The sequence below is a fragment of the Macaca mulatta genome, chromosome X (genome assembly GCF_049350105.2).
Source record: "Macaca mulatta isolate MMU2019108-1 chromosome X, T2T-MMU8v2.0, whole genome shotgun sequence".
In the NCBI taxonomy this organism is placed as follows: Eukaryota; Metazoa; Chordata; class Mammalia; order Primates; family Cercopithecidae; genus Macaca; species Macaca mulatta.
In genome coordinates this window covers 2,580,356-2,590,185 of record NC_133426.1, presented here as the reverse complement: position 1 = coordinate 2,590,185, position 9,830 = coordinate 2,580,356, and the positions used below count along the sequence as shown (strand labels likewise).

General features: G+C 40.4%; 1 pseudogene; it reads right to left on the bottom strand.

Annotated features, from left to right (window-relative positions):
• Nucleotides 1-5,525: 5,525 nt before the first annotated feature.
• LOC144338817 (endogenous retrovirus group K member 6 Env polyprotein-like) lies at nt 5,526-9,464 on the bottom strand (annotated as a pseudogene).
• Between the last annotated feature and the right edge of the window lie 366 nt (nt 9,465-9,830).

The following is a 9,830-nucleotide window of genomic DNA, read 5'->3' as shown; positions in this document are numbered from 1 at the left end:
AGAAAAGAGACCCCAAAAATTACAAATTATCAATAGGCACATAAAATATTTTTAACTTTCCCATCAACTAGGAAAAGTAAATTTTAAGGATAATGAGAATGTCTCACTATCAAAACACCAAAAACTTTTAAAGTGTGGTAATATATGTTATAAGAAGAATTCACAGAACATTACCTTCATAGTCCTGCTGAAAGTATTGGTGTTCCTCAGTTGCCACTAAATATCAAGATTTAAAAGTGAGCCTAAAGTTTAGCAAAGCACTTGTGCTTCTAGCCCCACACTCAGTCCAGGGAGCCAGGATGCAGGAAGGATGTTTAATCCAACATTGTCTTTAAGTAGAGTCACATTGAAACCAACTGAAATCTCCACTCTGTGAAGTAGATTGGCTAAATACATTGGTCTATATTTTTACTATGAGATTCCATGCATCAGATCAAGAGTGAGACAGTTCTACGTCTAGTAAGAGCAGTAGATTCCCAAGATACATAGTACAGGATTTTGTTCATTTAAATAAGTTTTCTGAAATATACATTATGATACCTTTTATTTAACACATGCACACATCAAGATTTCCCTTTTCGTGAGTGTTTATAAAAGTGGGGCAGATGTCTGGAAGGAAAAGACTCGTAGGAATTGTGGCCGCCAGGTAAAGTCAGGAGCCGCAGTGGTGAAGACAGGTTTTGGCCAAGATGAACTTTACCTAGAACAGTTGTTTAAAATTTAACTTAAAAAAAAAAAACAGAGATGATGCCTATTTCACATTAATTCACTATGTGACTTTTGCAAGTCTTCGTACTGAATCTGGAATGCTGTTTCCTTTAAAATAGGGAGACTGGGGCCACTGGGGCCAGGTGTGGTGGTTCACGCTTGTAATCCTAGCACTTAGGGAGGCCGAGGTGGGAGGGTCTCTTGAACTCAGGAGTTCAGGACCAGCCTGGGCAACTTAGTGAGACCTTGTCTCTATTTATTTTATTAAACTAAAAATAGGCCAGGCATGGTAGCTAACACCTATAATCCCAGCACTTTGGGAGGTCAAGGTGGGAGGATCACTTGAGCTCAGGAGTTCAGGACCAGCCTAGGCAACATAGTGAAACCTTGTCTGTATTTTATTAAAACAAAAATATGCCGGGCATGGTGGCTAACACCTATAATCCCAGTCCTTTGGGAGGCCAAGGTGGGAGGATAGCTTGAGCTCAGCAGTTCGAGACCAGCCTGGGCAACATGGTGAAACCCCATCTCTATTATGAAAAAATAATAATAATAATAAATTACTAAATAAAATAAAAACAAAAAATAAAATAGGGAGATTAGATGATTTACTGCGTATTTCAAAATAGCTAGAAGAAAGAATTGTAATGTTTCCAATACAAAGAAAAGATAAATGAGGTGATAAATATCCTGATTTCTCTGATTGGATTATTACACATTGTACACAGGTATAAAAATATCACATGTACCCCAAAAATATGTATAAATATGATTTATCAATTAAGATGTAATTTTAATTTTTTTTTTGAGATGGCACCTCACTCTTTCACTCAGGCTGGAGTGCAGTGGCGCAATCTCAGCTCACTGCAACCTCCACCTCCCAGGTTCAAGCGGTTCTCCTGCCTCAGACTCCTGAGTAGCTGGGACTACAGGCATACGCCACCACGCCTGGCTAATTTTTGTATTTTTAGTAGAGACACGTTTGCACCATGTTGGCCAGGATGGTCTAGAACTGCTGATCTCAGATGATCCACCCACCTCTGCCTCCCAGAGTGCTGGGATTACAGGCATGAGCCACCACATCCAGCCTAAGATTTAAAATTTTAAAAATTAAAATAACAAGAGAGATGCCCTCAGTCATTTTGGTTTCCTAGGTCACTTTGATGGTAGAACTGTATAATTCTACAAGGCATTTCCCAACCGCAGGTGAAACCAAAACAATAATTACTTTTATGAGAGCATTCATCTCAGGAAATCGCAATGCTACCCAGACACCACCCTCTGAACCTTTCCGTTCCCAATGACGAAGGATGGTGTTAACATCACTAGTCCTGAGTCTATGTAGGTAAATCGGGCTACATGAGCAAAGTGCTGTTTAAGGTCAACTAATAAAATCCAAAGCAGCCTCTGCATTCATTAAAATACTCTATTAACATTCATTAACAAAAATATTATAGGCACTGAAGCTACTCTTTAAAGTGTCTGTGTTCTCCAGATAAAAAAAATAAGCTCTTTTCTTCCATTCTCTACACACCTGCAAAATGTGCTGTCCTGAATGAAACCTACAGTGAATTTTCACCAAGTCATCTTGATGATAAGAGTTTAGACAAGAAAGTCTAAGACATAATTACAACCCAGGCAAAATTCAGAAGGATTCAGCAGTTGATACTTTAACGTGGAGAAATGTAATTTATCACACTTTTCATTGGAATTTCTTCTTCCTTTCTTGACTCAGAACAGAAACCTAGAGAGGGAGTCTGTAAAGGCAGCAAGAGCAGAGGCGATTCCTGAGGATCTCTACAGAAGTAAAGCTCCACACGGACGGGGGACACACAGGGGTGAGAGGGGCTTTGAAGAGCTGGGTAAAATGCACTGGACCAGGCTTTTTCCATCTTGGTCCAGCTGACATTTGGAGCTGGATGACTTGGTGGCCACGTGCTTGGTGAAAATTCACTGTGGGTTCCGTGTAGGACTGTGTGTTTTTCAGGGGTATAGGGAATGGAAGAAAAGAGCTTATTTTTTTTTCTGGAGGACGCAGGCCGTCCTGGGCACTGAAGGGTGTTGAGCAGGGTCCCTGGGCTTCATTCACCAGGTTCCAGGACCACCCATGCCCCACCAATGTGACAACAAAAATGTCCCCAGACATGGCCAAGGGGGCAGAATGACCTCCTCCTCACAGTGAAACAAAGTTAAAATAATGGGAATTTATAAACTAGAACTAGTCATGATAAAACTAGAATAAGAGGGCCAGCATGGTGGCTCACACCTGTATTCTCAGCACTTTGGAAGGCCTAGGCAGGAGGATTGTTTGAGCCCAGGAGCTTGAGATCAGCCTAAGCAACATAGGGAGACCTTGTGTCTACTAAAAAATAGAACAAAATAAAATAAAAATAGCCAGGCCTGGTGGTGTGCACCTGTAGTCTCAGCTGCTTGGGAGGCTGAGGCAAGAAGATCATTTGCGCCCCAGAGTTCGAGGCTACAGAAAGCTACAGTCACACTGGTGCACTCCAGTCTAGACGACAGAGTGAGACCCTCTCTCAAAGAAAAGAATAAAGACACCAAATATTACTTGCAACTAGAATAGGGGAAAGTTATAAAAAGTGTCTTCTTGGATGACACCAAATGCTGCATTGTATATTAATGAGTCAAAATTCTGGCTTTTTCATTCAAAGAGTTATTGATTTGGAATATAAGCTATGCTATCCTTAGCTGATAGTATTTTATTTTTTAAATTGAAATAGTTTAATAATTAAAACTTAGCAGTGCCTTATGTGTTTTATTTTACTCATTCACTGCTGGAAGAAACTTATTACTAGATCACTGCTTTCTTATGTGATTTCTCACCTACACATAGAAGTAATTTTTAAAGATTTCTAAAGAAATTTACACATATTCCCAAACTTCCCCCAAATGGTCTGATATTAAATAATTCTTGGAATGTTATTACTATAAAGTAGAAAGAAAACTACTCAGCAGTATAGAAAAATTATAAATAAGTAACTATAAACCTTTCTTTTTCTTTTCTAACCATTAGGTTCTTACACTGAATAAGATACTTCTTAACAACTCATTATTTGTTTTTTACTCAGAAAGACACTACCAATAAAAAACAAAGTAAAATGAAATATACCCAATATGAAAGTAAATGTAACGTAAGAAAGTCTGCTCTATAAAGTGGCAAAATTTTTGTATTATACAATGTAAGTAAACTTTGGATTTTTTAAAAAGTGAAGAAAATACAATATTCATTTATTCATTGCAATGCTGTGAGATGCACAATCCCCTTCAGATATTATAACAAATACCCTCTTAGAGAGTTAAAAATAAAATACAAGCCTTTGGGTCTTCACACTTACTTGTGTAGACTTCCTAATTCTACCACAAAACAATCTACCTCTGTGGTCTTGGATATGTCTACTTTGTTCTCTTCTCTTTCTGAAATTAGCATCACTAGTCTTAAACAGGAATGCCACCGATGGCTATAAAATTCACTACAGAAAATATGATTTGACACCCAAAGTGTCCATCCACTCACAGGTGAGTGGAAAATCCACTCCGGGACAGCCAGAATCCAATGGAAGTCAACTCGACAATAACTAGGAATCAACTATTGCTATAGGCAACGATATTCATGGATGTCATGAGAAGCCACACAGAACAGTATGTATTGTATGAGCCCATTTAGATAAAAATCTAGAGACATGCTAAAAAAAAAAAAAAAAAAAAAAAAAACTAGATAAAACAACTACTCAACTCTTCACTCTCAACCCCATTGCTTACCTAAAATTTTAAGTCTGCTCAACTACAATTACAGGAAACTTAACATATTTTACTCACTTGCAACAAGTTGATTCCCCAGCTCCTGCATTTGCAGACACCGGTTCTACAATTCCAGGATCCTGTCATAGTCCTTAGTTGCTCTTGTCATTATTATAATTAAGTATCTATTAAAGTGCCGAGGCTGGACACTGTTCTAGTCTACCAATTATTTTTATATTAAACATAACCTACCATGACAGCTGTTACATAGTTATTTAAGAAAGGAATAATTTATCTCAGCCTTTCAACTGACACTCATACATATGGAATGAAGGGAGTTATGTAAAATTGAATATGCTTTCCATCAAGATAATTTTTTTTAGAAAAGTTAACTAAGAGCTAGAGTTAGGCTTAAAAGGAAGGGAAGAGGGAAGAGAATTATAACAAGGTGAATTTCAGCATTTGAAATATGAGTGCAGGCTTTACAGTACAGCTTCCACCTTTGGGTCTAAATGCATCTTACAAGCAGTACATCATAAAGCCTCAACGCCAACACTCTCCTCTGAGGTGGGTGAACGTTATTACCTGCATTTGTATGTGGAAGTATCGAGACGTGTTTCATGTGAGATTAGCTTAGGCATTCCTCATGAAGCACTTTTCTCACAAGACATTTTCTCATTTGTTTTCACCATTGATTAAAGTCTTTTTTTTTTCGAGACAGAGTCTAGCTCTGTCGCCCAGGCTGGAGTGCAGTGGAACGATCTCAGCTCACTGCAATCTCCACCTCCCAGGTTCAAGCAATTCTCCTGCCTCAGCTTCCCAAGTAGCTGGAACTACAAGTGCGTGCCATCAAGCCTGGCTAATTTTTTGTATTTTTAGTAGAGAGGGAGTTTCACCGTGTTAGCCAAGCTGGTCTCAATCTTCTGACCTCCTGATCCACTCGCCTCGGCCTCCAAAAGTGCTGGGATTACAGGCGTGAGCCACTGCACCCAGCCTGATTAAAGTTTTATTCTGAGGAAAGTGTTCTTTTGCAGAATTATCCATATATTTACACATATTTAGCAAGAGAAAGCTAAATTAGAGCTGAATGCTGCAACACATTCACAATTGTGGTTGGACACAATCAACTAGAAAGATTGAAGAAAAAACAATACTGCATGGAGTCCAAACCTAAATGCCCTGGTTCAGACAAGCTGGGAAGGAGGATTGAAACCCACAATTTGAAAAACTGTCTGAGGCAATTCTGGTACAGAGCCAACCTGTAGAAATTCTGACTTACAGGTTTTTTGGCTGTTTTTCTTTTCTTTCTTTCTTTTTTTTTTTTTTTTTTTTTTTTTTTTTTGACAGTATCTCACTCTTACCCAGGCTGGAGTGCAGTGGTACAATCTTGTCTCACTGCAGTGTCAAACTCCCGGGCTCTGAGATTCTCGTGGCTCAGCCTCCTGCACAGCTGGGATCACAGGTGTGCGCCACCACACCTGGCTAATTTTTGTATTTTTAGTAGAGACCAGGTTTCGCCATGTTGTCCAGGCTGGTCTCCAATTCCTGGACTTAAGCAATCCTCCCACCTCAGCTTCCCAGAGTGCTGGGGTTATACTAACAAGATATAGATCAATTTTTTAAAAAATAACAAAAGTAATCTCTATGCTGGGGGAAAAAATAGTGGTTCTCCCAACCCATGTAAATCCCTTACTTGCAGTCATAAGAAGACATACCTCTCCTCGAGGGTCTGGGAGTTCCCTAGCGGCCAGGCCATCTCAGCCATCCCTTTGCCTGGTGAAGGTGACAAATCACCACCAAGAACTCCCTGGAGTTCTCTGCATATTTTCTGCTGTTCTCCCAACAAAGCATGCCCCAAAGGACCACCAAACTCAAAAGAGCAGGTTTTTTCTCTCCACGAGAGTTTTTTCTGTCTTGTTTCTCACAAACACGCCTTAGGAGATGCCCCACTTTGATAAAGATAAAATTGAAGGGGCGGCCTGCCGCTCCACACCTGTGGGTATATCTCGTCAGGTGGGATGAGAAACTGAGAAAAGAAATAAGACTCAGAGAAACAACAGTGGGCCCAGGAGACCGGCACTCAGCATACCAAGGACCTGCACCGGCACCGGTCGCTGAGTTCCCTCAGGTTTTATTGATTATTATTTTCATTATCTCAGCAAGAGGAATGCGGCAGGAGAGCAGGGTGATAACAGGGAGAAGGTCAGCAAGAAAACCTGTGAGCAAAAGAATCTGCGTCATAATTAAGTTCAAGGGGAGATACTATGCCTGGATGTGCACGTCGGCCAGATTTGTGTTTCTCTCCGCCCAAGCATCTCAGTGGAGCAAAGGATAACAGAGCAGCATTGCTGCCAACATGTCTCACCTCCCGCCACAGGGCGGTTTTTCTCCCATCTCAGAATTGAGCAAATGTACAATCGGGTTTTATACCGAGACATTTAGTTTCCAGGGGCAGGCAGGAGACAGTGGCCTTCCTCTACCTCAACTGCAAGAAGCTTTCCTCTTTTACTAATCCTCCTCAGCACAGACCCTTCACAGGTGTCAGACTGGGGGACGGTCAGGTCTTTCTCATCCCATAAGGCCATATTTCAGACTCTCACATGGGGAGAAACCTTGGACAATACCCGGCTTTCCAGGGCAGAGGTCCCTGCGGCTTTCCACAGTGCATTGTGCCTCCGGTTTATCCAGACTAGAGAATGGCGATGACTTTTACCAAGCATACCGCTTGTAAACATTTTGTTAACACAGCATATCCTGCACAGCCCTAGATCCCTTAAACCTTGATTCCATACAACACATGTTTTTGTGAGCTCAAGGTCGGGGCAAAGAGGTTGGGGCAAAGTGGCTGGGGCAAAGTTACAGATTAACAGCATCTCAGGGCAAAGCAATTGTTCAGGGTACATGTCAAAATGAAATTTCTTACTTATATCTTCCCTTTCTACATAGACACAGTAACAGTCTGATCTCTCTTTCTTTTCCCTACATATCCCCCTTTTCTTTTTGACAAAACTGCCATCATCATCATGGCCGGTTCTCGCTGGTCGTTGTCTCTCTGGAGCTGCTGGATACACCTGTAGACTAACAACAGAGAGAACACACATACAAGGATTGATACAAAATTTGCAATAGTGGAACTTCCAGTGGTTTTAACCCAAGTGGCGGGGTTAAGATTTGTGAGGCCATCAGCAGCTTTCACCATTGCCTCAGTTTCTGGCACCAGATTTAACTGGACTTTTGATGCCTTAAAAATTTGTTTTTTTAATTTTGAAATATCTAAAGTAAGATTATCTTCTCTTCCTTGTAGATGGTGTCTAACCATTTCCCAGTGATGTTTAGATTCATTATAGGCTCGAGGTGTAATACAAAAATCTGATGTATTCCAGTCACACTATAACTGAAAAAGATATTCCAAGCTCATGAGCCTATCTCCCATCCAAATGACAGTTTGTCTAAGATCATTAATTTGATTTGCCAATTTTTGATCTATTTGGGTCTGAGAATTCCACAATTTTGAGAAATTCTTTTGCCCATTATTTACGTATTCTGCAATTTAAACAGAGGAATGTAAAGTATTCCAGCAGCCGCAGCAGTAGCTGCAATAAGACCCATAATCACTGCAATGAAAGTAAAAATGAGTCTTTTGGATCTAGTTAGAACTCCTTTTAATACTTCTGTTAAAATATGGACGAATGGGGAAGCTTCCCATGGTCGGTCGATGGACACAGGGATCCACACGCCCTCTCTTACCCTCACTAGCAGAATACGGTGCTATCAATCAAAAGTTGAATCAATGCAAGTAAACAATCTACAATTTGTACAGGTTATAGTTTGGGAATCTGGTTTAATAACTATGTTTTCTACAACTAGCATATAAGGGGGTTTTACACTACTTTGTAAAGGAATTGTCAGATTGGAATTTAGGTTAATAGTATAATATGGCTTACAATTTTTTGTAAAGGCCACAGTAAACTTCCATAATTCTGGATGTTCAGGACCAGTAACAGGACTAACTAACTTTGGTCGACATGATGAAATTTCCTTTCCACCCCATTTCCATGGATAGGGTGATTTTAACCTTCTATAAACCTGGTCCAGTCTTTTAGTTAAATCACTATCATAGGCAGGATTAGTGGGCCAGACAGATGGGCCTGTGAACATGAGTGAGTCTGGCCCGTACAATTGTAATATAATTGGCCTCGAGAGGCCCAGTCTATAACAGTTCCAAATTCATTGTTTTGTAATACCACCACAGTGTCAGCCACACATTCTCCCCAAACTAAGACTTCTGGGTCTTTTGATTCTTTGGGAATTTCCTTGGGGCAAGGTTTTCCCTTAGGCCTAAATTTTAATGATCTTTGATAAGAAGAGTCCTGTAAATTATTTATCTGTGGCCCGAGTGACATTCCACTTACCATGTGATAAGTAAATTTACTGATGGTACTGACAGTAGGTGCTTCTACCAACCAATTTTGGGTTGTAGGCATTAAGCATCCTGGTGCCTTCCCCAGGCAAATAGGAGAATAATGATACCCAGTGGAAATGTTTATCATCATTTCTTCTTCTTTAGGTCGGGCAGGGCCATGGTCATCTGTAGGGCCTGGTACCCATGCACTATTGTTAACATATACTTTAATAGAATTATCCATCCAAGTGACTGCCTGAATTAAGGGCATGAAAGGCACATAGGCCCAGTAAGTATAATTAGCTGCAGTTGCTCCTGCAGACATAGGGAGACTTACCACCGTTGATACAACCACCAAAGCTGCAAGCAGCATATTCTCTCGAATTTGTGTTACCCTTGTGCTCTTCAGGCTTTTTTCAACTAACTGTGTCAGCTTTAGTTGGGCCCAGGTCGGTGGCTCTGCTTCCTTGGTGGATGGCCACTGCATCTGTTCTTCTGATACCACCATTTTGTTTACCTGAAGAGTCGATGATGCTTGATTGCGGGTTTTCCGTCTTTGCGGAGGCGCTTTTCTTTGCATCTCCGATGGGTTCATTGTAGAACTTTAAATGTCTAGTGGGTATCCAGACAGGAAGCTGATTTTCTCCTGGTGAAAAACAAACAAAACCTCTCCCCCATGTTATTACCTTCCCTATTTCCCATGTCTTCTTTTTGTTGTCTTTCCACCAGTTCAGTTTTCCCTCATGTGGGCTGTTCTTTGTACCAGTGAAATGTCGTTCTGCAGAAGTAGTGGTCTGATTTCCATAAACGTTTAAAACATTTAAAGTATAGAGTGCTAGATTAAGTTGCATCTGGGGAGTGTTATACTCCTTATTCTCTTTTTCCTTTTTTTGTTTAACCAATTGAGCTTTTAGTGTTCTATTAGTTCTTCCAATTATGGCCTGTCCTTGAGAATTATAAG